This window comes from Zeus faber, assembly GCF_960531495.2.
Source record: "Zeus faber genome assembly, chromosome: 7".
NCBI lineage: Eukaryota > Metazoa > Chordata > Actinopteri > Zeiformes > Zeidae > Zeus > Zeus faber.
The window spans coordinates 15,320,321-15,347,820 of NC_137203.1; the positions used below are offsets into that span (position 1 = coordinate 15,320,321).

Sequence of the window (27,500 nt, forward strand, 5' to 3'; positions counted from 1 at the left end):
CTTTCAACGACTTTTCTTCTTTGTCGTTATTTCATTGGTTTTTGCTCATTATCAGGCATCCATGTGTTTGTGTCTGCTATTCGCCCCAAACAGTGACAGTGCCTGTGCTTCTTTGACTTTGGTTTCTATTTATTGATTATTGTTTATCATTATGTTAAATATTGCAAATTTGTTATTTTTAATTGTATTTTTTTTTTAGGTTTCTATTAACTGTTTATTATTATTTGTTTATTAGGTTTTTTTGACCTTAACTTAAAAAATGGGTTTAATATATAAATATATATATATATATATATATATATATATATATATATATGGTGAATGGACTGCATTGATATAGTGCTTTTCTAGCCTTGCGACCACTTAAAGTGCTTTACAGTACTCGCCTCACATTCACCCATTCACACACACATTCATACATCGATGGTGGGCATTGATGTCCACCACGCCGACAGTGCTGGACATCAAGTCCCCGCAAGTGATACATACGTAGAATTTAAAAAAACAAAACAATTTCATTCATTTTGGAAGGGACAAACCTTTTTTTCGATCTTCCAAACGAGACGTGTCTGACCACATGGCTGTTTTGTTGTTTGAGACTGAATCAACAGACTCCTCCTTAAGATATACAGAATATACAACATGCAATACAATGCACAGGGTAAATTCTTGTCATGGGTCTATAGTGTAAAAATTATTCATATTAATTATCATTATGCGCTAACTATCTTATTCATTTCAAAGTTTGTTCAAATGGAAGGTTGTTGAAATCCAGTCCGTTTGTGTAATGTCCACTGACGTCGCCCTCCACTCGTTTACCTCCCTCCCTCCCTTCCTCTCTGTGTTTGCTCCCATGTTACACCATGTGTGAATGCCGGCGTAATCCCATTTTCCTTGTTGTATGCCCACATTTCCATCCACTTATCCCACTGTGACACGTGTCCAACGAGCTTTGCCTAAATCTGTGTGTGTGTGTGTGTGTGTGTGTGTGTGTGTGTGTGTGTGTTTGTGTGTGTGTGTGTGTGTGTGTGTGGGTGTGTGTGTGTGTGTGTGTGTGTGTGCGTGTGTGTGTGTGTGTGTGTAGGTGGGTGTGTGTGTGTGTATGAGATACGTGGTGTAAAACATCACAGGCATGGTTTTGCCGTCCTCTTCCCGTCGCTTTTATCTTGCCGAGACGAAGCTTCGCTCTTGGCACATTCTCTGTTCCCTTTTCCTCTTTTTTCCGCTCATCCCCCCGTTCCGTTACATTCCATTTCCCCTTTCTACCTTTCACCTCTAATTCCTCGCTTGACGCATGCGCCCACCTCTCATTTCCTCTCTCCGCTGTTTTGTTATTATCTTTCATTCCTTTTCTGTCCTTCACTTGTTGTGTCTTGCTCATTCTGGTGTGTTTGCACTGGAACAGCGTTCAAAGGTCAAGTTCTCCTTCTTCTGCATCTCCTGCTTCATTGTGATGATGGTTGATGTGATCAGAGGCAGCCCTAAATGCCTAAAAATGCTTGATATCTTTTTTTGAAGGAATGAATGAATGAATAAAGGAATAAAAACATATAATAATACTAATGACAAACATGGCTGCAGGCAGCAATGCCTGGGGTCCAGGTTAGTCGCAGCAATTGCACCAATGCAATAATTCATTGTGGGTTTGGCAGTTTCAAAGCGCCAGGCCCTTGATGGTGATGATGGAAGAAGAATAGAAAAAACAACAGGGTCGCTGCCCTTCGGACTGGACCTCTAATAATAATAATAACCATCATCCATCAACCATAATTACTTAAAAAAATAATGTATATATAGATGTATATATTATTACTTTATTGTAAATTGGAGCTATAACTGCAGAGTTTCATCAATCAATCAATCAATCAATTAATCAATCAATCAATCAATAATACATTGATTATTGTACATTAGAGTGCAATGTAATAAGCTTTTATCTTAGCTTAAATATTTTTTTAAACAATACATTTGTAACGATATATAAATATATTTAAAAATTAATAGTAATTTGCTTAAAGAAGAGGACATCCTGTTAACACAGTGTGCTGCATATACGACAGGCCATCAGTTTTTTTTGGTCCCGACAGATCCCACGGCTGCAGGATGTATGAGCCTTATTGTTTTAAATTGATTTAAAGTGTTTAAACATCATTAAATTGATTTAAAGTGTTAAAACATCATCGACCTGATTGAAAGTGTTAAAACATCATTGAATTGATTTAAAGTGTTAAAACATAATTAAATTGATTTACGTCTTAAAACATCCTTAAAAAAGTGATTCCAGCGCTGCGGTTTAAAGCCACATCAGCCTTTAGGGTCAAACGTGAACAGACGGCCGTGATTCCAGCACGTCGGCACCGGGCGCCTCCCCTGCTCAAACGTTATATTTGTTTACAGTAGGAAACAAACAGCATTTTATTAAGTCAATAAAAAAAACAAACTGATATTTCTCTCGTTTTTTTCAGGGGCGGCTGAAAGCTGGCGCTGCACGGCGTCTCCTCAGGTGATAGAAGAACTTGGGTTGTTTTTTTTGTTGTTGTTTTTTTTTTTTTTCTTTAGCCGCGCAACCTTTTCTTTCAAATGGAAAAGCGAAAGGTCGTGCCAGAGAGGAGGAGAAGGGAGAACACGCTCGAAAAAAAGAGAGAAGAGTTGTGCTGACTCTTCCAAGTTCAGATGTCAGAAGAAGAGACAGAGAGAGAGAGAGAGAGAGAGAGAGAGAGGGAGGGTGGGAGGGAGGGGGGGAGAGAGAGAGGGGGGGGTAGAAAGGGAGGGGATAGAGAGAGAGGGAGGGTGGGAGGGAGGGGGGGAGAGAGAGAGGGGGGGGGGAAGGGAGGGGGGAGAGAGAGAGAAAGGGAGGAGGGAGAAAGAGAGAGAAAGGGAGGGGGTAGAGAGAAACAGAGAGAGAGAGAGAAAGGGAGGGAGAGAGAGAGAGAGAGAGAGAGAAAGGGAGAAGGGAGGGAGAAAGAGAGAGAAAGGGAGGGGGGTAGAGAGAAAGAGAGAGAGAGAGAGAGAGAGAGTGAGAAAGGGAGGGAGAGAGAGAGAGAGAGAGAGAGAGAGAGAAAGGGAGGGGAGAGAAAGAGGGGGGAGAGAGGGAGAGGGAGAGAGAAAGGGGGGAGAGAGAGAGAAAGGGAGAAGGGAGGGAGAAAGAGAGAGAAAGGGAGGGGGGTAGAGAGAAAGAGAGAGAGAGAGAAAGGGAGGGAGAGAGAGAGAGAGAGAGAGAGAAAGGGAGGGGGAGAGAAGAAGAGAGAGAGAGAGAGAGAAAGGGAAGAGCGAGAGAGATTCATTTATTTGTAGTTGGTTTTTGATTTATTGACAGCTTGTGCCTCCTTTTCTATCATTTTCTAAAACATCCATTCATTTTTCAAGGCTCATCCGGCGCTGCCGTCATTTTGCACCTCTCCTGGAAGTCGTCTTTGGCTCCTTTTGTCCTCGGCGTTATATGGGAACCGCAGACGTTGTGGCGTAAACAAAACAACTAAGTCTTGGTTATGAAAGTATCGGATTTATCTCCAATTTCCCTCTTCCCGGAATATCAACAGATCATTAAAAAAAAAACCCAAAGTGGAGAGGACGCCACGGCCCACGGTGCTCCCATAAAGGAGCCGGGAGAACAGAGGGAGGAGTGACGAGCCGGCCTTCCTTCACCTCTAGGTTCCCTTTTCTATTTGAACCGTATTTCCCATCTTTATCACCCGCACCCCCCCCCCCCCCCCCCCGACGCAAATCCAAGCCACCCAAACGACGATCATTCTTTTCTCCATGTTTGCCGGGATTGCAGATCAGCGTGAGACTCGCTGCCCAAATCCTTTAGTAACGCAACAGCGAGTTTGTGTGTGCGTCAGGTTGCTATAGCGACGGTACACAGCCATACAGAGCGGTCAGTGACGTTGTTTAAAGAAGGACAACTCTGACATTCTCAGTAACGTCGAAGAGTTTGTTGGGGTTAGGTCGTCAATTTGGACGGAAATGTGTGTATAAATGTGTATGTATAATTCCTCCATAGAAGTTGAGGACCTGCATCAGAATTCAGCCCCAGGAAGAGAGTTCTCCACCGATATCCGACCGCGCCTCCGCCTCAGATCCCCGCCTCCAGCGTTTCGATGGGAGTCCCCTCCGCGACAACAACCGCCCCATCTCAGAAGATGCGTCCCGTCTACGAGTCCAGTCGCATCGCCGTCGCGCCGTCTCACGTGTGTTAAAACGTACTTGGAAACAGCGGCACGGATGGGTGCATTTCATTATCTCGCTTTTCCCACCATGTCATGGCATCAAGGCCAAACCAACAAAACCGGAAGCAGGATGCAGAACAGAGTCCACTGAGATGAGCGTGCGGAGCAAGATGAAAGTACAACCACATACAGAGATATAGATACACACACAGTATGCGTGTGTATATATATTTCTTTCTTTCTTTCGCTGCGGCGGAGAGCAGCGTAAATTGTTCGGCGACGCCGAGCATCCTCCATGGCGAGCGGCACAACATCACGGCGGAACGCGATAAATCTTCCAGCAGCGGCGGCGAGCGGCGGACCAGAGGAGCCGGAGCGAGGGTTGAGAGCGGCGGCGACGCAGGGGCCCGTCCGTGACCGAAACGCGGGGAGCGCGACGACGCGGCGCCTTTTCACAATGAGAGCGCGGAACGACGCCAAAGACACGGCGCGGACGGAGGGACCCGGACACGTCTGCTTGCCGGCGAGGCAGAGCCGGCAGGCGCGGCGGGACGGGGGGGAGCTTGCGGGGTGCGAGGAAAAAATTATTGAGGGAATATTTATGCGTCACGCCGCGATCCGGCGAAAAACGTTGCAAACACGTAGGACTATGTTTATGTTTGTTATTATGGACTGCTCATAGTTAGTGATGCAGGACTCGCCGACGCCTCATTCGCGGCGAACATAATTCACAGTGAGTCTGACGGATTTACTCTTTGCATTCCGCCAAATAAATAATTTCGACAGAATTAAATGACCCTCGTGAGAATTCCGTTCACAACTCGGAGCCGAACCGACTCCTCCGACTCTTGTCGCTCATCGTTCGGGAAATCCTCCCTCGCTCGCTGTGCTTCACACCGAGTGAGTCACAGCAACAACGACTCTCCGCTGTTCCACTCTTTTTACGGGGTGGCTCGCCCAGAAGCCAATCTCAACAACAAATTAAAAAGAGTCAAAGCTTTCATCACGCCTCCTAGCCTTCACTTTCAGAGTGAAAGTTGGTGCTGGTCACAGCCTTGCAATTTTGGATGTTGCAACACAAGCGTTGGTTAAACATCATTAACGTATTTTAAATTGAGTTGTAAAGGGAACAATAGAACAAATGGAACATTTTCACAGCACACCTGACGAGCTCTCACGGCACATTAGTAGCGCCCTCACACACACACAGACACACACACACACACACACACACACACACACGCATTGTGTAATCACATAAGTCATACCAGGCCGTGACAAAGGGTGATGAGAGAGAGTGGTTTAGAAAAACAATTCAGGAAGAAAGACGAGAAACAAAAGTGAAAGGAGTCGGAGAGCGAGATCCTGTCTGTGTCGAATCATCACAAAAGCATCGGAAATTAAAACACGATTAAAAGCTCAGCTCATCGTGACAACAATGACACACACACACACACACGCACACGCACACACGCACACACACGCGCGCGCATGGCTTTGTGTCACTAAGTAGAATGCTAATCAAGCTATTCATTAACACGGCAACAAAGGCCATTAATGGCTCATCAACTATCTTCAAACTCAATCGAGGATAGCTAATAGAAATTTAATCCAACGCTGCACATGGATACCATCGTGCGTGCACGCGCGCGCGTGTGTGCGTGGTGTATCTGCGTAAAAGTGTGTATCCAAATCAGACGACGCGATTGGCTGATCACGACACTTCGTTGTTCCAGATTATGTGATGACGATGGAGAACAAAGAAAAACCATGACTAACTGTTTTGATAATTCAGATAACAGCGTACAAAATAAGTATTACTGGAATATTAAATATGAAAAAATAAGCATGTTTTGCTACTACTTTCTCATGGCACCTTGCATCAGATTGATTCTTTGGAATTGAGATGTTGGCCCGTGTTTGGTATTCCAGTCTTAATTGGCCATATGTGCAAATGCCCCCCACCTCACCCTCGCACCTCACCCTCCTCACCCCCTCACCAGGGAGGTGATTAGGATACACACACACACACACACACACACACACACACACACACACACACACACACACACACACACACACACACACACACACACACACACACACGTCCTGAAATACATGCCAAAACTGGGCAGCTTGTGCAGGTTAATGCAAGGTCACTTTGTGTATATATACATGTATAAGGGGTGTAGGTGTGTGTTTGTGTGTGTGTGTGTGTGTGTGTGTGTGTGTGTGTGTGTGTCTGTGTGTGTGTGTGAGTGTGAGAGAGAGAGAGAGAGAGAGAGAGATGGTGTTACAGAGGTGTGTGCCTGGCATCTCTGGATTTCGGCGATTCTGACAGCTTAATTAACTGGATCCAGACGAGTGACATTAAGACCCAATTACAGCTCCCGACCACGGTGACAGAACTGGGTCATCGTCCACAACACCCCAAACTAAATGGATAAAAGCAGCAGTTTTTATTTCATTATAGTTTATTATAAAAAAAATAAATGTTTTGTTTTTTTAGTTTTTTATTACTGTTTTTTGGGTTATTAGTTTTATTTCATTTATTTTTAATAAAGTTTTTTATTATTTATTTTCATTTTCATTATTGTTGTCTGATTAACTTTCCTTTATACGAGGCAATTTTTTATTATTAACATTAGTTCTTATCATATTGTCTGCTTAACTTCTTACTTATAAAAAATGATTTTAATGATACGTAAGTCGCAGTAATGTTAACTGCCGTAAAGGAGTTAATGCTTAATAGAATATCAATACCAAGGTACAAATTAAAACGTATTAAAATCAGTCGCTGCATGACACTCTGGAACATTTGACCCTGGATTTTTCATTCATTCACTTTTTTCCTCTTCAGCTTGGAAAAGGTGGAAAGTCGAGTGGAAAAGGGGTTGAGAGATGAAGTCTCCAAACGAGTCTCCTGCGAGGGAAGACATTTTGTATTTGATGTTGGGTCTGATCTGCTCGATTTAGCTCGGTTTGAAGTTTGAGCGAAGGGGTCGTAAACCCCTGCCGGACCCCGATCAATAACTCTCTCATTTCAATTCGAATAACTTTCGCATTCAAATAACTTTGAAACACCGATATGTTTATCCTTCCCCGTGCCTCCTGCGCCGAGGTTCTGCACCTTGTTACTTACTTATAGTTTATTATTAGATTTCTGTTTATCATTTCCCCCCCCGCTGCTGTTGTTTTACCATTGTTATTATTTCGTCTTCTCTCGTTAAAAACCTGCGCTCGGGTCCTGGTTCCCACCTGATTTCAGCACCGAGTTATTTTGGAAAAAAATAATTAACCCGGGAAAAAGTGAATACCACAAAAAGAACGGAACATAGTTCTTAGATAGGTAAATAGATGATGGATGATAGATAGAGAGATAGATAGACAGATAGATAGATTAGATAGATAGATAGATAGATAGATTAGATAGATACAATAATAATAAAGTAATAACTACAATAAAAAATGGCAATATGTGATGACAATTTACTAAATAGTTATAAAGAATTGAGAAAATGGCAACAAAAATTAACCTAAAAATGAACAATAATTAAAAAGTCATGACCCCCCAAAAACAATCACCGATAAAAATCAACCAAAAATAAAATATAGCTGCAGGAAGCAATACACAGGGTCCAGTTTAGTCATGTTAGGTATGTATTACAGTACACCATAATTTTGTATTGACAGCAATTACAAATTTCTGAGTTCCTACTATTCCACAATTCTACAATTCCAGTAAAGTATTTCACAAATTTCTGCTTGAAATATAGACCAATGTCGATTAAATGTGGACCACAGCACGCCACCAAGGGCGATGCCACTTGGTTGGGACGCACTGTGATATGTGTGTCAATAGATGTATAAATAAATACATATGTCAATGAATGTGGCAATATATGTATAAAATATACATGTTTCAAAACATTCACAATGTTACACAACATACACAATAAAAACATGCACATATGCAATAAATGCATGTTCCCTGTTTTATGTAATTTCTCATGATTATTGTTACCAGTAATTATTATTCAGGAAGTTTGTATACATTGATATCCCTGGAATGTCTATAAATTCTGACAGTGATGTTATTGTTTTTTTCTTTTGTAGAACTTACTCTGGTGTGTGTCAGTTGTCCTCAGAAGAGTATAAATTTATGACATTTAATACACTGCACTTTGCATAATCCAATTGTCTTCTGGTAAAATAAAAACTTATTCCACAATAATGGACCAATCTGGATAAAACTTGGATGACAGCATGTCTGAACTGCCCCGAATACTACATTTTTTCCCCACCCCTTCAGGGCTGGACCCCTAACAGGAAACAGGAAAAATTGGGCAATATACAGTACAATAAACCTATAGGTTTATTGTTTATTGCCTATTTTCTCTCGTTTTGGTTTATTATCATCAATATTAATTGTTTTTGTTCATCGTCAATTTATATATACTGTATATATAAATTGACAATTAACAAAAACAACAAAAAATACACCGAAAAATGAAAGAAATAACTAAGGATGGAGTCAAATACATTACAGAAGATCTCATGGCCTAGGGAGAAGAAAGGCTAAAAAAGGAGCAGAGAATGAAGAGATAAATGTGCAGCTTCTCTTACAGCAGCAGAATTGGGAATATTTGGGATATTCTCCTGTGATCGCGCACGCACACACACACACCTGGGGACTACGCTGAAGGAAGGAGTGATGGAAAAAGAGAAACAAACGAGAAACAAAAGAGAGCGAAAGGAGTCCCTGATGTGCATCTCCATGGTGTCCCGAAAAGACAGAATGGGGACGCTGGAGGACATCGAGGACTAAGAATAACCTTAAAAGGCAGAGGGACCATTTAATGCACAACCTGTTTTTACACACTATGGGGAAATGATATGAAATATAGGTAGATATACTTAGATAATATGGCTTTACACATATTTACTATACCACTATATTTAATAGTACTACCGTTCATCACCGCAATTTATACTACATTTATTACTCGTCATAGTCACTTTGTGAATTCTTGATACAGAGGTGTATTGTTGATTGTATAGGTTAACTAGATATTGCCATATTTTCAACGTTTATATTTTATTTTATTTAAAAAATGCACAATACCTTTGATTTTTATATTGTATTTTAACTTTTATTGATTATTACTTTGTTATAATTAGATGTGTTTTTTTTATTTTATTTGTATTTCTTTTTTGACTTGCACTGTGTGTCAACTTCTGCTGCTGAAACACCCAAAGGTGTTACATTATCTTATCTTACCTTAACTTACAAAACCTTACAATACCTTATCTTATGTTACAATACCTTATCTTATCTTGCCTATCAATACCTTACAATATATTCTCTTACCTTACAATACTTTACAATGTATTACCTTAGCTTAAAATATCTTACTTATCTTATCTTACAATATCTTATCTTATCTTACCTTACAATACCTTAAAATACCTTACAAGACCATACCTTGTCTTACAATACTTAAACTTATCTTATCTTGAATAGAACATCTCATTCAAATGCAGTGGTCACAGATAACAGCTGTTCTTCGAATGACGATAAAAAGTGTGGGGATATATACAGACCAGAAAGAAGGGATGACGAAACTGAGATGAGGATTGAGGAAGAGCGAAGGGGATATGGAGGAAGGATGAAGGGGAGAGAGAGAGAGAGAGAAAGAGAGAGAGAGAGAGAGAGAGAGAGAAAGAGAGAGGAGGGGGTGAGGCAAAGAGTTACTCAGAATAAATGAGGTCACAGATGTTCTGAGCAGTGTCCGCCTCCAAACACACACACACACACACACACACACACACACACACACACACACACACACACACACACACACACACACACACACACACACACACACACACACACACACACACACTCTGCAGAGATTGAACACAGGTGCAAATGCCCCATGGTGATCAATTAGATTCACCCTCCCATGTCCATATTGGGAGGATAGAGAGAGAGAGAGCAAGAGAGAGAGTGAGAGAGGGAAGGAAGAAGAGAAAGATGGAGGGAGAAAAACCTCAAGAGAGGCTCTAATGAAGGAATATAGGAACGGTATTTTGTCCACCAAGGACAGAAGAAGTGGAGAGTAAGAAATGGGAGGAAAGAAATGTATGTATTAGTTGTAGAAGTAGTAGTATAGTAGTAGGGGTAGAGAAGAGAAGGAGTTTCCCATCAAGTGAAGATGCATAATTAAAAATAGTAAATACAATTAAATTTAAATCCTAAATAATACTGTACTAAAGTTTTATAACTAAAATTCTGTAAAATACCAAATATTTCTTAAAATGGCTAGATGGGTGGTTTGATGGATGGATGGCTGGATGGTTAGATGGAGGGGTGGCTAGATGGATGGTTGGATGAATGGATGGTTGGATGGTTGGATCGATGGATGGTTAGATGACGGATGGTTAGAGGGTTAGATGAATGGGTGGTTGGATGTTTAGATGTTAGATGGATGGGTGGTTGGATGATGGATGGCTAGATGGTAAGATGAATGGATGGTTGGATGTTTAGATGGATGGATGGTTAGATGAATGGATGTTTGGATGTTTAGATGGATGGTTAGATGTTAGATGGATCGATGGTTGGATGGTTAGATGGGTGGATGGTTGGATGATGGTTGGCTTGATGCTAAGATGATGGTTCATGGATGGTTGGATTTTTAGATGGATGGATGGATGGTTAGATGGCTAGATGAATGGATGGTTGGATGTTTAGATGGATGGATGGTTAGATGGTTAGATGATGGGTGGTTAGATGGATGGATGGTTAAGGGGGCAGATGGTTGGATAGATGGATGGATGGTAGGATGGATGGATGGAAGCATAGATGGATGGATGTTATGCGGATGGATAGATGGACGGATGGATGGATGGATGGATGGGTGGATGGATGGATGGGTGGGTGGATGGATGGATGTTAGATGGTGGCTGTAAGGATGTTAGATGATGGATGGTTAGATGGATAATTGGTTAGATGTATGTATGGTTGGATGGATGGATGTAGAGATGGATGGATGGATAGATGATGGATGGATGGTTAGATGGATAGCTAGTTAGATAGATGGATGATAGTGAGATGGCTGGATGGCTGGATGGCTGGATGGATGACGGATGGATGGATGGTTAGATTGATGGATAATAGTGAGATGGCTAGATTGCTGGATGGATGACGGATGGATGGATGGTTAGATTGATGGATAATAGTGAGATGGCTGGATGGCTGGATGGATGACGGATGGATGGATGGTTAGATTGATGGATGATAGTGAGATGGCTGGATGGCTGGATGGCTGGATGGATGACGGATGGATGGATGGTTAGATTGATGGATGATAGTGAGATGGCTGGATGGCTGGATGGATGACGGATGGATGGATGGTTAGATTGATAGATGATATTGAGATGGCTGGATGGCTGGATGGATGACGGATGGATGGATGGTTAGATTGATGGATAATAGTGAGATGGCTGGATGGCTGGATGGATGACGGATGGTTAGATTGATGGATGATAGTGAGATGGCTGGATGGCTGGATGGATGACGGATGGATGGATGGTTAGATTGATGGATAATAGTGAGATGGCTGGATGGATGACGGATGGATGGATGGTTAGATTGATGGATGATAGTGAGATGGCTGGATGGCTGGATGGATGATCGATAGATGGTTGGATGGATGGATGGATGGATGGGTGGATGACGGGTGGATGGTTGGTTGGTTGGATGGATGGATGGATGGATGGATGGATGGATGGATGGATGGACGGTTGGATGGTTGGGTGGACGGTGACACTGACACTGAATTTACAGGTAAAATGTTCAACACAGAAACGTTGAAAAAATAATTACCTTAATTAACTCATTAAGTGAAAAACGGAATCACTACAGAGTGGAGAACTTTTTTTAAGCTGATAAAAAAGAAGAAACAGTACAAAGGACAGGACGCCTTGTGTGGTATTAGAGTATAAGATTAGCACAAATTAATTACGATATAAAATCAGAATTACCTCAAAATGTGTCAACAGTGAAAAAATAAGTCAATTCAAGTCTAAGTTTGATTATTCTAAAACAAACATTTTAACTCAGTTAAGGTGCCTGTAAACTAATTATCGACTTTGGCAACAGTGAGAAATACATGTCTGCAAATACAATAACTTTGCAAATATAATCCCTCACATAAATCCACTTTTATGGAACTGTGTCTGCGGCCATAGACGCTTTTTGCACTATTTTCACTACTAAACATTTAGGTCTATTCGTTTTTGGAATACAGTGGCTCCGTACCCTTGTTATTATGAGTTTACCCACTATAGAATTCAACCTGATATTCTACATGTTGAATTACAAACACTGTTGATAACTGTGTGCTGCATCTTTAGTGTTTAGGTGTTTTATAAATCTACAGTAAGGAAGGAAAGTCAAATGAAATGATGTAGAGTGACAAAAAGTGAACTGAATTGAAGTTCAAACCATTTGAACTAACATTCTCAAAGCCTGAACAAAACACTCTTTACCTTAAAAATGTTAGCTAAAAAAATAAACAGTATATTCTGATTTGCCTATTATTGTCATTTGGGCCTTTTGAGAGGCTATTTATTACGTTATTTTGTAGAGTTTTTATTTATTTATTCTGGTTTCCTTTCGGTTTGTTTAAATTGTACCTTCTGGGAGCTCAATTTACTTAACATTAAAAGATAACGTTAAAATGCAATTCAACAAATTATGACACAATACTTTACATTTCAAACTGAGCTGAAAATGAATATTGGCCCAAATGATCAGTTATCTGTCTGTTCGATTGCCCGATAATAGTAGCAGTAGTAGCAGCATTAAAAAGTAAAAAACAACAAAAAAAAAGCACATTACAGCTCTATGTACTTTAATTTGGCAGGTAACCCATTTGGGTGTAACGCCGGTTGCACAGCAATGAACATAGCGCCAGCAAACAGGGAAACCCACCTAACCTACCTACGAATTAGCAAACAGGTGGCGTCGTGCCCCCTGAACACCTCCCTTTGGAGGTGAACCGGGCACGTCCAACTGGGAGGAGACCCCGGGGCAGACCCAGGAGACGCCAGAGAGATTATATCTCTCGCTGGCCTGGAAACGCCGAGAGGAAGTTGCTGGGGAAAGGGACGTCTGGGCTGCTCTGTTGGCCCTGTTCCCACCTCGACCCTGACCATGGTAGGTGGGTTAGGAAAAAAAATCGATGGATGGATGGTGGATTGTTGGCTTTGCCTCATATATGGAGTGAGTGTAAGCTATAAATGTAGATTGTGGGTTTGTCCCCCATTACCTGCATGGTAATGAGAGTCTGGAGCACAGCGTCCAATATGGAGAAAAAAAGTCGAAAGCCCGCCTACATAGCGCATGAGGGGCGAGTGGAGAACAGGGATTAACTTAAAAAAATCTGAACTTCTCCTTTAAGTTGTCCGACTGAATCCACGGGTATAAAGAGTTTAGCCGAGCCTAATAACCATCACAAAATGTAAAACCCTCCTTCAGAGCAATTAAATACATTTTAGGACATTCAAAGACGTGGATCCGTGGTGAACCATGCACCGTATCGTTCGAAACTTCTCTAAAAGTTCGGTAGCATCTAAAAACCTCCGGTGACACTCGGGGCAACGGGAATTGAGCTTTCCGCTGTTTGACACCGTCACCCTTCACGCCTCCCCACCCAAAAAAAAAAAACAAAAAAAAAACAATGCGACAACACCGGCCCGGCCGCCGAGGGCAGAGCGGGCAACCGCCCGACAAGACGCCGCGCGCCGCCGTGTCATGTCGCCATCAATCACCGCTTCGTCCCGAAACCCCGTCAGAACCGGCGAGAGCGAGCGAGCGATCCGGGGAGAGAGAAAGCGAAAAGGGAGACGGACGGGAGGAAGGAGGAGAGGACAAGCAGGCGGCAAATTGAGAAACCAAACGCCCCCACGGAAAGAAACACGAGCGACAGAGTGAGGGACGGACGAGGAGACGTGATCCGCCGGAGGGGAACGCCGGGCGGGAAGGGTCAAGCCATCCGCTCGCATTTGAAGTCGTCTTTTTTGAAAAAAATAAAATAAAAATAAAACGTTGCCAAAACAAATGTTGAAACGGTGGAGCCGTTCTGAAGTGTTTGCCAAGCCTTTGAGGGGTAATGACAGGGGGAAGAGAAGGAGAACAAGGGTTCGAGGGTTCTTGGAATTTTTGTGTGTGTGTGTGTGTGTGTGTGTGTGCGTGCGTGTGTGTGTGTTGGGGGGGGCTCATAATGATGATGCCCAAAACCCACAGACTTCTGAGTCAAGAGCCCACTCAACCGTTTACGTACCACACAGGAAAAAGAAGAACAAACCTTTCATTTCGAGAAGAAGGAATCAAGCCCTTTTCGGACCATGGGGGAAACCCTAAAATACATATCATCATCTCCTCACCAAAGACAGAGAGAGAGAGAGAGAGAGAGAGAGAGAGAGAGAGAGGGAAAGAAAAGTCGGATAAATTGCGGGTTTGAGGAGGTAATGAGAAGTCCCTCTCTTTCCCGGAGAACTTTGATTGACGGTTTCGTTAAAAAAGGTGAATTTAGGTGTAACGGCGGCGGCGGCGGCTTTGAGTGCTGGAACAACAACAAGAAAGAACCGCGAACGCTTCTAACTTTGTCAGGAAGCCCCGGGGGGCCACGTCGCGACAGAACGAGAAACAAAGCAGAACAACAACAAAAAAAAAAAAAAAAAAGCAAGTTGGGCGATGGGAGGGAGGAGAAGAAACGCAGAGGCTTAGGAAGGAAGGACGGAAGGAAGGAGGGAAGGAAGGAAGGAAGGAGAGGAGGTCGGAGCAACAAGGCGGACAAGGTGCAAGGAAGCGAGGAGGTGAGAGAGGGAAGGTCAGCGGAGTGAAATGTCCAGCTCTCGAGCTGACTTTGCAAAACCGTCAGAATCAGAATCTGAGTTGATTTGGACAAGTACGTTTTCATAAACGGGGGAATTTGTCGTGGTAAAGATTGCTGAAGAGACAATTGGCATAAAAAAATTATTATTATTATTCTGAAAAAAACCCGAAATAAAATAAATAGCCACATATACAAAGAAAAAAGCGTCATTGAAAAATAAAAATAAGAATTGAACAAAAAAATGTACTAAAATAGACAAATAAAAAAATGTGTGTTTGTGTGCGTGTGTATGTATTTATGGATGCATATGTGTGTGTGCACGGGTTCCCAAAAAAGAGCCATTGAAAAAGAAAACGGAAATGAAGAGAAGGAATACAGTATGTGAGTATTTGTGTTGTTTCAGGCATCATCACGATAATCACGATAATTCAAACAGACTTGCACACGTGTGTGTGTGTGTGTGTGCGTGTGCGTGCATGCGTGCGTGCGTGCGTGTGTGTGTGTGTGTGTGTGTGCATTGATAAACAGCACATTAGGTAATGATCACGATAAACTCCTACAAACATCAAAGACGATGACCACGAACACAGACGACGATACATTTATAATCAAAGCAATAATACAGACAAAGCCGCTTTTCTCTCCATTTGTAAATTACTCTGCAGTGCAGCCGCCATTTGTAATAGACTATGAATATGATATATAACAAAGCAACACACACACACACACACAGGAGAAAGATGGCTGACTAATCTGTGGATTAGGGTGATGATTTCTGACAGAGGTTGGGGATCAAGGTGGAATGTGATGTGGGGGGACTTATAGCATCCTGGCCCCAAAGAGGATTAGAGGGGGGAAAAAGGTGCATTACATAAATTAAATACGTTTTTTTGTTGTTGTTGTGCGTAGACGCAGAGACGCACAAAAGGTACAGTATGAGCAGACACAAGTGGTCCAGGATTTTAAAAAATCACTTCTGACAAGGGTTTAGGGCGTAATGTCCATTTTTTCATTTACTAACGCAGCTTTCCACCTCCACCTCAGGCTGAGTGGGTCCCTGGTGGTTACTCTAGGGGTGACCCGCCCGGACATCACCATCCAGGGGAGATCTGGAGAGCATCCTGACTGGCAACATCACTGCCTGGTTTGGGAACTCTACTGCTCGGGACAGGCGGGCCCTGCAGAGGGTGGGCCCTTATACACCAGGAGGTGTAGTTGCAGAGCCTGATGAAAGATCCTCACCACCGCCACAACGGACTGTCCCAGCTGCTGCGGACGGGAAAGCGCCTCCACAGTCACACAGCGAGGACAGAGAGACTGAGGTGGAGTTACTTCTTCCCGGAAGTCATAAGGACTGTCAACACAGAACTCACCAGGGGCCCTCACTGAGACACACACATAGGCCCCACTGCCTTACTGCACCATATGTTGCATACTGCACTGCATACTGTATCACAGTACTGGGTTACTGCATACTGTGCTGTATTGCTGTTCTGTTCGGTGTGACTGTATTGCTGTGTTGTGCTGTTGTATACTGTACTGTATATCTCTACACACCCCACCTCGCTTTTATACACATGTCACTTTACTGCACATATCTGTATATACAAAACAGCCTATTCCATATACATAATAGTTTATTCCTTTTATATTATCAGTATATTTGACTTTTGACTTTTGACCTTTTTGATTTTATTTAGTTTAATTGAATTTTATTTTATTCGATTTACTTACTGCATTATGTGTTAGAAATCAGTTAGTTCAGTTCGTTTAGTTAGGTAGTAATTACATTAGCTATTGTGTTCAGTTTAGTACTTATTTTGCATAATTTCAGTTGCAATGACATTTCACTCGTATATAAATTTTGTATGGATATGTATGTGATAAATAAACCTTAAATAAATAAATCTTGGGTATTTGGCTATTTTTGTATATTTGGCTATTATTTTTTTAACTAAACCCCCAAAAAACTAAGGATGTTGATTTGTCATGTTTGCAGAAGAGTCCAAATCCAGTCCTTTAATCCAGACGGTCATTCCCATTGCCCGGAAACACTCTGCTATGACAGATTAGCATTAGTGTGTGTGAGTGTATGTGTATGTTTGTGTGTGTGTGTGTGTGTGTGTGTGTGTGTGTGTGCGTAGGTGTGAATATGTGTCTGTATGCGAGCTTGCTAGCCGTTAGAGCTACAGTACTGTAGCACCAGAATGCTAATGGCTTCAGACAGATCAGTCCGCTATCATCTGCATCACAAACGACCCATTCACATGCGCAGCCAAACGCCCACATAACACTGATACAGGGAATGGAGGTAGAGAACAACGGCAATGCAAATACAGGAATACAGAGACACACACACACACACACACACACACACACACACACACACACACACAGACAAGTGGGTAAATACTTATTTTCCCATTCCCAGACACACACCACACACACACACACCACACACACACACACACACACGCACATGCACATGCACACACACCAAACCTACTTGCTGGTGATATGCACAATTTTGGAAATGGCAAATTCCATCTATTCCATTATTATCTATAATTATCTATTGCTATCTATTATTAGTAGTATATTATTAGAGGTCCAACCCTATTGTTTTTGTTCGGATACAAAATGGCAATCGAAGTGTGGCGCTCAGAAACTGTGGAACCCAAGGACACCAATGAGATATGAATGATTGAGTGGTATGATGGAGTTGTATTCGGGGCAGTCCACATATGCAATCGTCCAAGTTTGATCGAGATCGGTCCATATTTGTGGGAGAAATTATTCAAAAACTGTATTTTTCTCATCTCAGCCGGTGAGATCAAAAGGTCACATGGAAACACTGCAGATTACTGATTTGGTCATCAGAAGAAGGTCATCTGTTACACTAATCTCTGTCGCAATGTAGCTGAATGTTATTCTCCCTTGTAAGTCGCTTTGGATAAAAGCGTCTGCCAAATGACTAAATGTAAAATGTAAATGTAAAGAAGCCTGTTCCCTGCCCGATAAGTTTGCCTTCTCTAACTGATCTCCTGATTTTGACCCCTGCCTGTTAATTGGAATCAGCCTTGTGGACTTTGACTTCTTAACTGATTGTTTTTGTGTTGTGAATATGGGTTAACATCCATTGTGAGTCAATTAGCGTAACAGTACAATCTGGGCAGAAATGAACCTAATCAACTCAGAGACTCTCAGACGAGAGATGGTGGCACAGGCTTGTGCTTTACACCACCACAAGCAATAACTCTCCAGGATTCCTCCACACGACATGAGGAATGTTTGTAGGCTCTCTGGGGCTCGATCCAGCGGCTCACTGTGGACAGTCAAACAACGGCTGCTGCATCATCTACAACTTTTTCTGCTCATGCCGTTTCCAGTCCGCAACCTCCCCTCTCTGCTCCCAAACGCTTCTCCGGAGCTCCAGGTACCCGGATCCTACCTCGAGCACCGCTGGCGACTCGTCAACGGAGCATCAACGGAGAAGTTCTCTCTCCAGTGCTGCTGGAGAGAGAACTTTACTGTGGCCAGAGGGGCTATTACGTGTCTGACTATCCAGTAAAAGGAGGGGCTCATCAGTCAACGAGAGGGCGCTAGTGAGCCGTTCAATCCACTCTGAAAGACCCGCTTGTCCCCTCATGTGGCTCTGTGTAAAGCTGGGATTGATCAAGCCGTCTCACACAGTGTCGTTTCTCATTGACTGGAGCTGATGGTCTTTTTTTTGACTCCCTCCTGGCGGAGCAACTGGGCTTTCCCTGGGAGCTTGTGTCGACACCCATCTACCCAGAGCTCTCAATGTGGGGATGGGATGGTTTGAGCAGCCACATCTCAACTGGATCTAGGTGATTGGGTCAGGGTGGCTGCATACCAGTTGCTTGGCTGTTGGGCTAACGAGCAACCGGTTAAAACCTCTATCCTCAAACACACTCAGGATGGGAGCCCCGTCATGACATGTTCTATCTGCTCTTGGCTAATTCGACCTAGCCTTTTCTCTACAATAAACTGATGTCTACAACCTATCATCTTCTGTGTCTCTGTGGTGGTGGTCCCTAAAAACGCCACTTGGGTGGCGTGTGACAGGCAGAACTGCCACAGTCACCTTCTCTGCTACGTCACTCATCCAATTGTTCCTGTACATCTTTCCACATCAGGTAACCATCATGAAACTCTTACATTCTATCTGATAAATTGTCCTACACTACCGGTGATCTTGGGTTTCCCTTGGCTCCTCACACATAATCCCCAAATTGACTGGGGAAAGGGTTCCATTATACAATGCATACCACAACTCAATATGCTGCCGCTCTGCTCTGTCTCCTGTTCCTAGTTCTCCTCCTCCCCCAGCATTCCCTGACCCCACTGAGGTACCCCCTGAGTACTTGCCGCTGAACGAGGTGTTCATTAAAGCTCGGGCCACCTCGCTTCTACCTCATCGGCCCTATGACTGCAGTATTGAGCATCTTCCTGGTTCTATGTCCCCGAGGGGCGCACTAGTTCTTGGGGATCGTTAACTTCTACAGAAGGTTAATCCAGAACTATAGCCTCATGGCAGCACAAATCACTGCCTTGATCTCCTCAAGTTCACCTTTCCTCTGGTCACCTATGGCCGACAAGGCCTTCGATGAGTTAAAGAAATGGCTCACCTCCTCACCTGCCTGACCCCTCCGGTCCATTTGTGGTGGAGGTGGATACCTCAGATTTCGATGTATAGGGCCATACTCTTCCAGAAAACTGCTGTCTAGTCAAGCAAGTTATCCCTTGCAGAGCTTAAATTAGGAATTTGGGAACCGAGAGCTGTTGGCAGTTAAGATGGCATTGGAGGAGGGGAGGCACTGGTTGGAGGGAGCAGAGCAACTGTTCATTGTCTGGATTGACCACGAGAACCTCAAATACATTTTGTCAGCCATGTGGCTGAGCACCAGACAGGCCAAGTGGGTACTGTTTTTTAATCAATTAGACTTTTCTCTTCCATACCACCCAGGATCAAAGGACACCAAACCTGATGCCCTTTCTCGCGTTTACCAAGCTGAGGCTCATCCTTAACAGCTGGAGGAGATTCTGCCCCGTTCCAGCATAGTGGTTACCTGGGAGGTGGAGCAGAAAGTAAGGAGTGCAGGTTCTGCAGTGGGGACACTCCTCCGAGTTAGCTTGCCATCCAGGGGAAGCCAGGACTCTCTCCAGCAACGTTTCTGGATGGAATCCATGGATCGGGACACCTGGGAGTTTGTGGCCACACGTCGTCACACTCCTGGCAAGCCCAAACTTGTCTCCTCCAGCCTCTGCCCACTCCCCATCATTCGTGGTCCCACGTCTCTCTGGACTTTGTCACTGGGCTCCCCGCATGGGAAGGTAACGCTACTACCCTCACTGTAGTAGATAGGTTCTCCAAGGCTGCTCACATTATTCCACTGCCTAAATTTCCCACAGCCAGAGAGACGGCCAAAGTCATGCTAAATCAAGTGTTTAGAGTACACAGCCTCCTCAGAGACATCATCTCTGATAGGGAGCCTCAATTCACTGAAACCATGAAACCATTCTGAAACCATTCTGTGAGACCATGCTGCGCTGCATGGTTTCACAGAATTCTCCCTCATGGTCCAGACAACTGTTGAGGGTAGAATATGCCCAGAATATGCCCCAGACCCCACCGCCCAACCGGATCATCAATGGGTCTCCCACTTATACGGTCAGTCGCCTACTTAGGTCTAGAGGAAGGGGTCTCCAGTATCTGGTAGATTGGGAGGGTTACTGACCTGAGGAGAGGTTGTTGGTCCCTAGACGTCCTTAATTGTGTGTCCTTAGATAGTAAGCCAAATTCCAGATTAATGGTAGTCTACAATAAATGTTATATTTCAGAGTCAAAGCCAGATTTGTTGCCATTATAACCTAAGGGTGTATTCCATTATAGACATAGCTATAACATTTACCTCGATAAATTCTTCAGTATTGCGAAAAGAGCTTGTTCATCCTTTGGGCACACCTTCCACATATTCCGTGTTTGTGTCCTCACACACGCAACTCCAGAGCAACGGGTCTTTTAACAGGTTTTATTTTAGCCCCGAAAGTTTAAAAAGTTGATGAAATGTCTCTGAGGGACATGCGGTGTTTAATTCCTTTGAATGTAACTGTGTTATTGCTAACTTCATCAGGGAGTGATTTCCTTCCACAGAGAGACCGTGAGGCAGGACTCTGTGGACTACATGTAGTAGACAGCCACCTTCAAATGTATAGGATATGGTTATAACACGCAACAGGTGTATCGTTGTATTAGTAATTTCGGCATGTCACCAGGACTCCAAAAACCCGAGTCACCGCGTCATTATGTGAGCCGATGCTGCGTTCATTGGAAACTCAGAAAGTTTTACTCGTTTTAGACGTAGTTTGATGTAAAGAGAAGCAACAGCACGCACTGATGCCATGGGAACTCAAAATTTGTAATTTGTGTCGATAACGGACCCTGTGTATTGCTGCCTGCAGCTATATTTATATATTATTATTATTATTATGGTTAAATGGTCAAAATAAGTGTTTTAACCCAGTGAGAGAACACACTGATCCAGTCTGTGGATTGAGAGGTTTAAACTGTGACAGCAACTTGAGTCTAGTCCAGACGTGTGTTATGTGTGTGTGTGTGTGTGTGTGTGTGTGTGTGTGTGTGTGTGTGTGTGTGTGTGTGTGTGTGTGTGTGTGTGTGTGTGTGTGTGCGCGTGTGTGTGTGTGCTCAAGAGCTGTCAGCACACGTGTTTGTTTCACTGCAGTTGGGGCAATCACTCACACACTCGGACGGACTGCACATACACACACACACACACACACACACACACACACACACACACACACACACACACACACACACACACACACACACACACACAGACACACACGTTGTTTTGACCTTTGGCTCCTTCCAACTCTTTCAGTTTGGGGAGGAACATCAGTCATGCTGTCGGCTGCTCTCCTCTTTTTGTGGCTCCGGGTTCTAATTAAACTAGGTTGACTGCAGCGCAAAACTACAATGTCTTGAAACGGGACAGATATTTAAAAAAATATATATTAAAATACCCGGAGAAGATAAAAACTTAATTTATTGCTGTGGGAACAGTACTGCTGGGAAAAAAAAAACGAAAATGAAAAACGGGGAAAGTACTGTAGGTAAGAGTAAAAACATAATCCTAAAATGATATAAAAAAAAGAATACAATAAAATAAAATAATTAATAAACTAATAATATAAGAATAAAATAATAAATAATCATCTAATCTATCCATAGAGTTACCATTAGCGAAATGTTATTATTATTTATTATTTTTTTAAATGTATTTATGATTTATTATTATTATTATTTTTTTATTATTATTTTTTACTATTATTATAATAATCATTATCAGTTTGCACTATGCTAATTTGTAGTAGTGAGCTCAATGTGGTCAAATGTATATTACACTAAAGCAGTTAGTAAAATGGGTTAACCCAAAGAAGTTCAAAGTGTATTCAACAAAACACAAAAACTGAAAACGACATAAAATAGGATTTAAACCAACATTATTTAACAAAAAAAAAACTGATGCCTTGACTGGAACTTCCTTCTAATTTATATTCTGTACTACCCGGCTGAACTGCTGAACTCTCCGCTCTTCAAACCTAGTGGCTTTTCCAATGAGCTGAAAGAAAATGGGATTTCTCTTCACGGTCTGCAGAGACTCAGGTTTTTCTCAAGGGTTTCCCTAAATGCCCCAAAATGAAAATAAAGGAATGTGTCTTTGAGTAAGCTGAGGTCAGAACACAAAAACAAAAAAAAGAGTTTGTTGACAATTCCCTATTGTTGCCGGGGAAACATTTTTATTTAAAAATGTTTTTATCTGTTAATGGGCTGACCTTGATTCTCCGTAGTAAAGTAAAAAACGAATATGAACAGGGTCTAATCTGCCCGTGTGTGTGTGTGTGTGTGTGTGTGTGTGTGTGTGTGTTTGCTTGTGTGTGTGTGTGTGTGTGCGGGAGTGTTTGCGCAGTGTGTAGTTTTATGAGGGGTGTACTGTATGTGCGTGTGTCTCTGTGTGTGAACATTTGGGTTTGCACATAACATGACACGTCTCTGGGTTTAATTGTGTGTATTTTGTTTTCATGTGGTGTGTGTATGTGTGGGTGTGTGTGTGTGTGTGTGTGTGTGTGTTTGTGTGTGTGTGTGTGTGTGTGTGTGGGAGTGTTTGTGTGATACCTAGTTGGTTTTCTGTGGCGTGTCTTTATCTTTGTGTGTGCATGTGTGTGTGGTGTGTAGTTAGTTTTATGTGATGTGTATGTGTTTCTGTTTGTGTGTGAATCTGTTGGTTTTCTGTGAGTTTATCAATTGTGTATGTATGTTTTTGTGCGGTGTATAGTGTGAAGTGTGTAGTGTGTGGTGTGTATGTGTCTTTTTCTGTGTGTGTGTCTGTGGTTTGCGTGGGTGTGAGTGTGTGGGTGTTTGTGTGGTGATGTGTAATTGGTTTTAAGTGCTGTGTATGTATGTGTGAGTGTGTGGGGTGTAGTTGGTTTTAAACGTGTGTTTGCATGTGTGTGGTGTGTAGCTGGTTTTAAATGTGACTCTGTGTGTGTGTGTGTGTGTCTGTGTGTGTGTGTGCGTGCATGTGTGTGTGCGTGCATGTGTGCGTGCGTGTGCGTGTGTGTGTGTGTGTGTGTGTTCTGTGTGGCATGCGGTGTGCCTCGTGATGCCAGCGTGGTGTGACTGGTGTCACATTTCGGACCCCGTCACGTCAACAACTTTACAGCCGTCGTGAATTGGACGGGATGCTATAATTAAATCATTTCGAGGTGGAGCGACGGAGGGAGGGAGGGAGCGAGGGAGCGAGCGAGTAATGAACGAGGGGAGAAAAAGAAGAGATGAAAGTCCGCAAAAGAGAAAAAAAGAGAGACGGTCGGAGGTCAGGAACAGGTTTCAGGTTTTAAATCCCCCTAATCAGCTCCAGCAGGAGGAGCAGACCGCCCCAAATCCCATCACCTCAGAGTATGTGTGTGTGTGTGTGTGTGTGTGTGTGTGTGTTGGTTGGTTGAAATATGATGAAGCTGGAGGCCTGGTGCCCATGAAAGAAGAGAGAAAGAGAGAAAGGACAGTAGCAGCAAAGTCTGCTTGTATTTCTGCCTGGCCGCGTGAGTGTGAGTGTGTGTGTGTGTGTGTGTTTGCGAGTTATAACCCCAGAAAGCCCAAATTGAACTCGCAAATTGACCAAGTCGTTCACTCGAGTTCCCCTCTAAATGAATGTCGGAATTTTCCCTTCAAGCAGAGGCTGAGTAAACAACTGTGAAGTTAACTGACCGAGCTGTATCTGGTACAGGAAAGATAAAAGGCAGCCTCCACCTAATTCCACCTGTAAACAGGCCTGCGTCCTAAACACCGGTGCTATCATCAGTCGACTTGAGTACGTGAGGGAAAAGGATTGACGTCTTCTCCGCCATTCTACAAAAGCGTCAGCGTTGCAGATCAAGTGTGAAATGTGTTTTCATGCAACACACTGTAGAGTTCCTCAGCTGTTTTGAATAGTAAAGTGTGAAGACAGAGTGATCGAGTTCGGTAAGGTTCCTTTTCCAACAAAGTCACATGAGGTTACCACAAAGCCAACAGGGCAACAATTGCTTAATCCCACAGAGGCATCAAGTATTTCACCTTAAAACTTTATTTCCGCATTTCCGATTTTCCGTGTTTCCAAAAGTCCCGATGAGCTTGTTGCTTCTCGCTTTAGAAACATAAAAACGTTTTTTTTGTTTTTTTTATTATTTCTCCCGCCGTGGCGTCATCGAACGCCAGCCTCTTCTTTCCTTCTCCCAAACTCGTAATCGTTTTCAACGCGTTTCGTCTGCTGAGGTGAAGACACGCCGGCGGCCGCTTTTACGGCGAGACTTGACTTTAATGTGCTCAGAGTTCTAACATCGTTCATATAACATCCAAGGGTTGCTCATGAGCTGCTTGTAGATGCGTAAGCAGGGGAGCTTGTATCCACGAGTCAGGGCTTCAAACACAGACATTTTGATATGTGTTCCCCTGCCAGCCTCCTACATGCAACGACAAAATCCTCTTTTTAGGATTCCTGATGCGAGGCACTCGACCCCGACGTAGCCTTCGGAGCGATGCAGAGGGTAAGTAAGTGATTTTATTCCTTAAGTCTCCATTATCCACATTAGCCTTAGCATTACCGTCGCTAAACACCCAGCTTAGACCTGGCATAAACGTGCATCTTTAGTGATCTGATCACAAGTGGACAGCTCTAACGCCAGAGCAAAACCGCTTGGAGGACGCATTGAGATCAGCTCGCTCAGACCGCATCCGGAGGTCATCCGGGCTATCTAACTATCTGTCCGTCCGTCCGTCTGTCTATCTATCGAAATGTGACCGCATTCTTTGAGCAGTGTAAAGGCGAATGTGTCCTGGGCGACATTGAAGGACCACCTTCTCAACTGATCTCCTTCTGTGTAAGCGGAAGTATGTACTCATTCGCCCGCCAACGCCGTCACATTAAAGTCTGGTCGTGAAATTGATGAAGCCTCCCAGAAGTCTTACAGAATAAAGTGTTACAGAAGTGTGCGATTTATTATCTATAAGTAAAGTATCGAGACAAAAACATCCGGCTTTTACTCAATTAAGTCCCAAAGCAACAAAAAGCAACAGGGAGATGTGTGTGACGCGGCACGGGACACACAGGTTTTTTTGTTCCGTTCATTCCATTACGCAGTGATTGGTTGTCGGGACTGTCCCTTAACTTCGTTGTGTGTATCATTTTTGTTTCACACGGGTAGAAACTAACGAAAGCAAATAGACCCAAAAAAACAAGCACAGTAAAATGGCGCGACACGCCCGGCGCCCCGCTGTCTGGAGGAGAAAAAAAACAATTGCTCCAATTCTCTGAGTTAGGTTTAATTTTTTTCATTTTCCATAGAAGTAAGAACTAAGGAAACAAAATGTATCTGATTTGCATATAGAGTGGGGAAGAGGTCACTCGAGGCGCATGTGGAGATGCATTCTAATGCCAGATGTGAACAGACGTACTTAGAGCTGTCACTTGGGATCGGATCACCCAAGACACATCTTAATGCCAGGTGTGAACAGGCATACTTAGAGCTGTCCACTTGTGATCGGATCACCCAAGAATGATCTCAATGCGAGTTGTAAACAGATGTACTTAGAGCTGTCCACTTGTGATCGGATCACCCAAGACGCATCTTAATGCCAGGTGTCAACAGACGTACTTAGAGCTGTCCACCTGTGATCGGATCACCCAAGACGCATCTTAATGCCAGGTGTGAACAGACGTACTTAGAGCTGTCCACTTGTGATCAGATCACCCAAGAAGCATCTTAATGCCAGGTGTAAACAGACATACTTAGAGCTGTCCACTTGTGATCAGATCACCCAAGAAGCATCTTAATGCCAGGTGTAAACAGACATACTTAGAGCTGTCCACTTGTGATCAGATCACCCAAGACGCATCTTAATGCCAGGTGTGAACAGACATACTTAGAGCTGTCCACTTGTGATCGGTTCACCCAAGAAGCATCGTAATGCAAGTTGTAAACAGATGTATTTAGAGCTGTCCACTTGTGATCGGATCACCCAAGAAGTATCGTAATGCAAGGTGTAAACAGATGTACTTAGAGCTGTCCACTTGTGATCGGATCACCCAAGTTGCATCTTAATGCCAGGTGTGAGCAGACGTACGTAGAGCTGTCCACTTGTGATCGGATCACCCAAGACGCATCTTAATTCCAGGTGTAAAGAGATCTACTTAGAGCTGTCCACTTGTGATCAGATCCCCCAAGAAGCATCTTAATGCCAGGTGTGAACAGACATACTTAGAACTGTCCACTTGTGATCGGATCACCCAAGAAGCATCGTTATGCAAGGTGTAAACAGATGTACTTAGAGCTGTCCACTTGTGATCGGATCACCCAAGTTGCATCTTAATGCCAGGTGTGAACAGACGTAGGTAGAGCTGTCCACTCGTGATCGGATCACCAAAGACGCATCTTAATGCCAGGTGTGAACAGACGTACTTAGAGCTGTCCACTTGTGATCGGATCACCCAAGAAGTATCGTAATGCAAGGTGTAAACAGATGTACTTAGAGCTGTCCACTTGTGTTTGGATCACCCAAGTTGCATCTTAATGCCAGGTGTGAACAGACGTACGTAGAGCTGTCCACTTGTGATCGGATCACCCAAGACGCATCTTAATGCCAGGTGTAAAGAGACGTACTTAGAGCTGTCCACTTGTGATCAGATCCCCCAAGAAGCATCTTAATGCCAGGTGTGAACAGACATACTTAGAGCTGTCCAGTTGCGATCGGATCACCCAAGAAGCATCGTTATGCAAGGTGTAAACAGGTGTACTTAGAGCTGTCCACTTGTGATCGGATCACCCAAGTTGCATCTTAATG

At 43.3% G+C, this 27,500-nt stretch overlaps 1 protein-coding gene across 1 annotated transcript in view; it reads right to left on the reverse strand.

The window, feature by feature from the left end:
- The window catches only part of LOC307233356 (netrin receptor UNC5C-like), a gene marked incomplete at its 3' end in the record, with an annotated part of 221,372 nt that overhangs the window by 47,222 nt on the left and 146,650 nt on the right, over window positions 1-27,500 (reverse strand). The window lies entirely within an intron of this gene.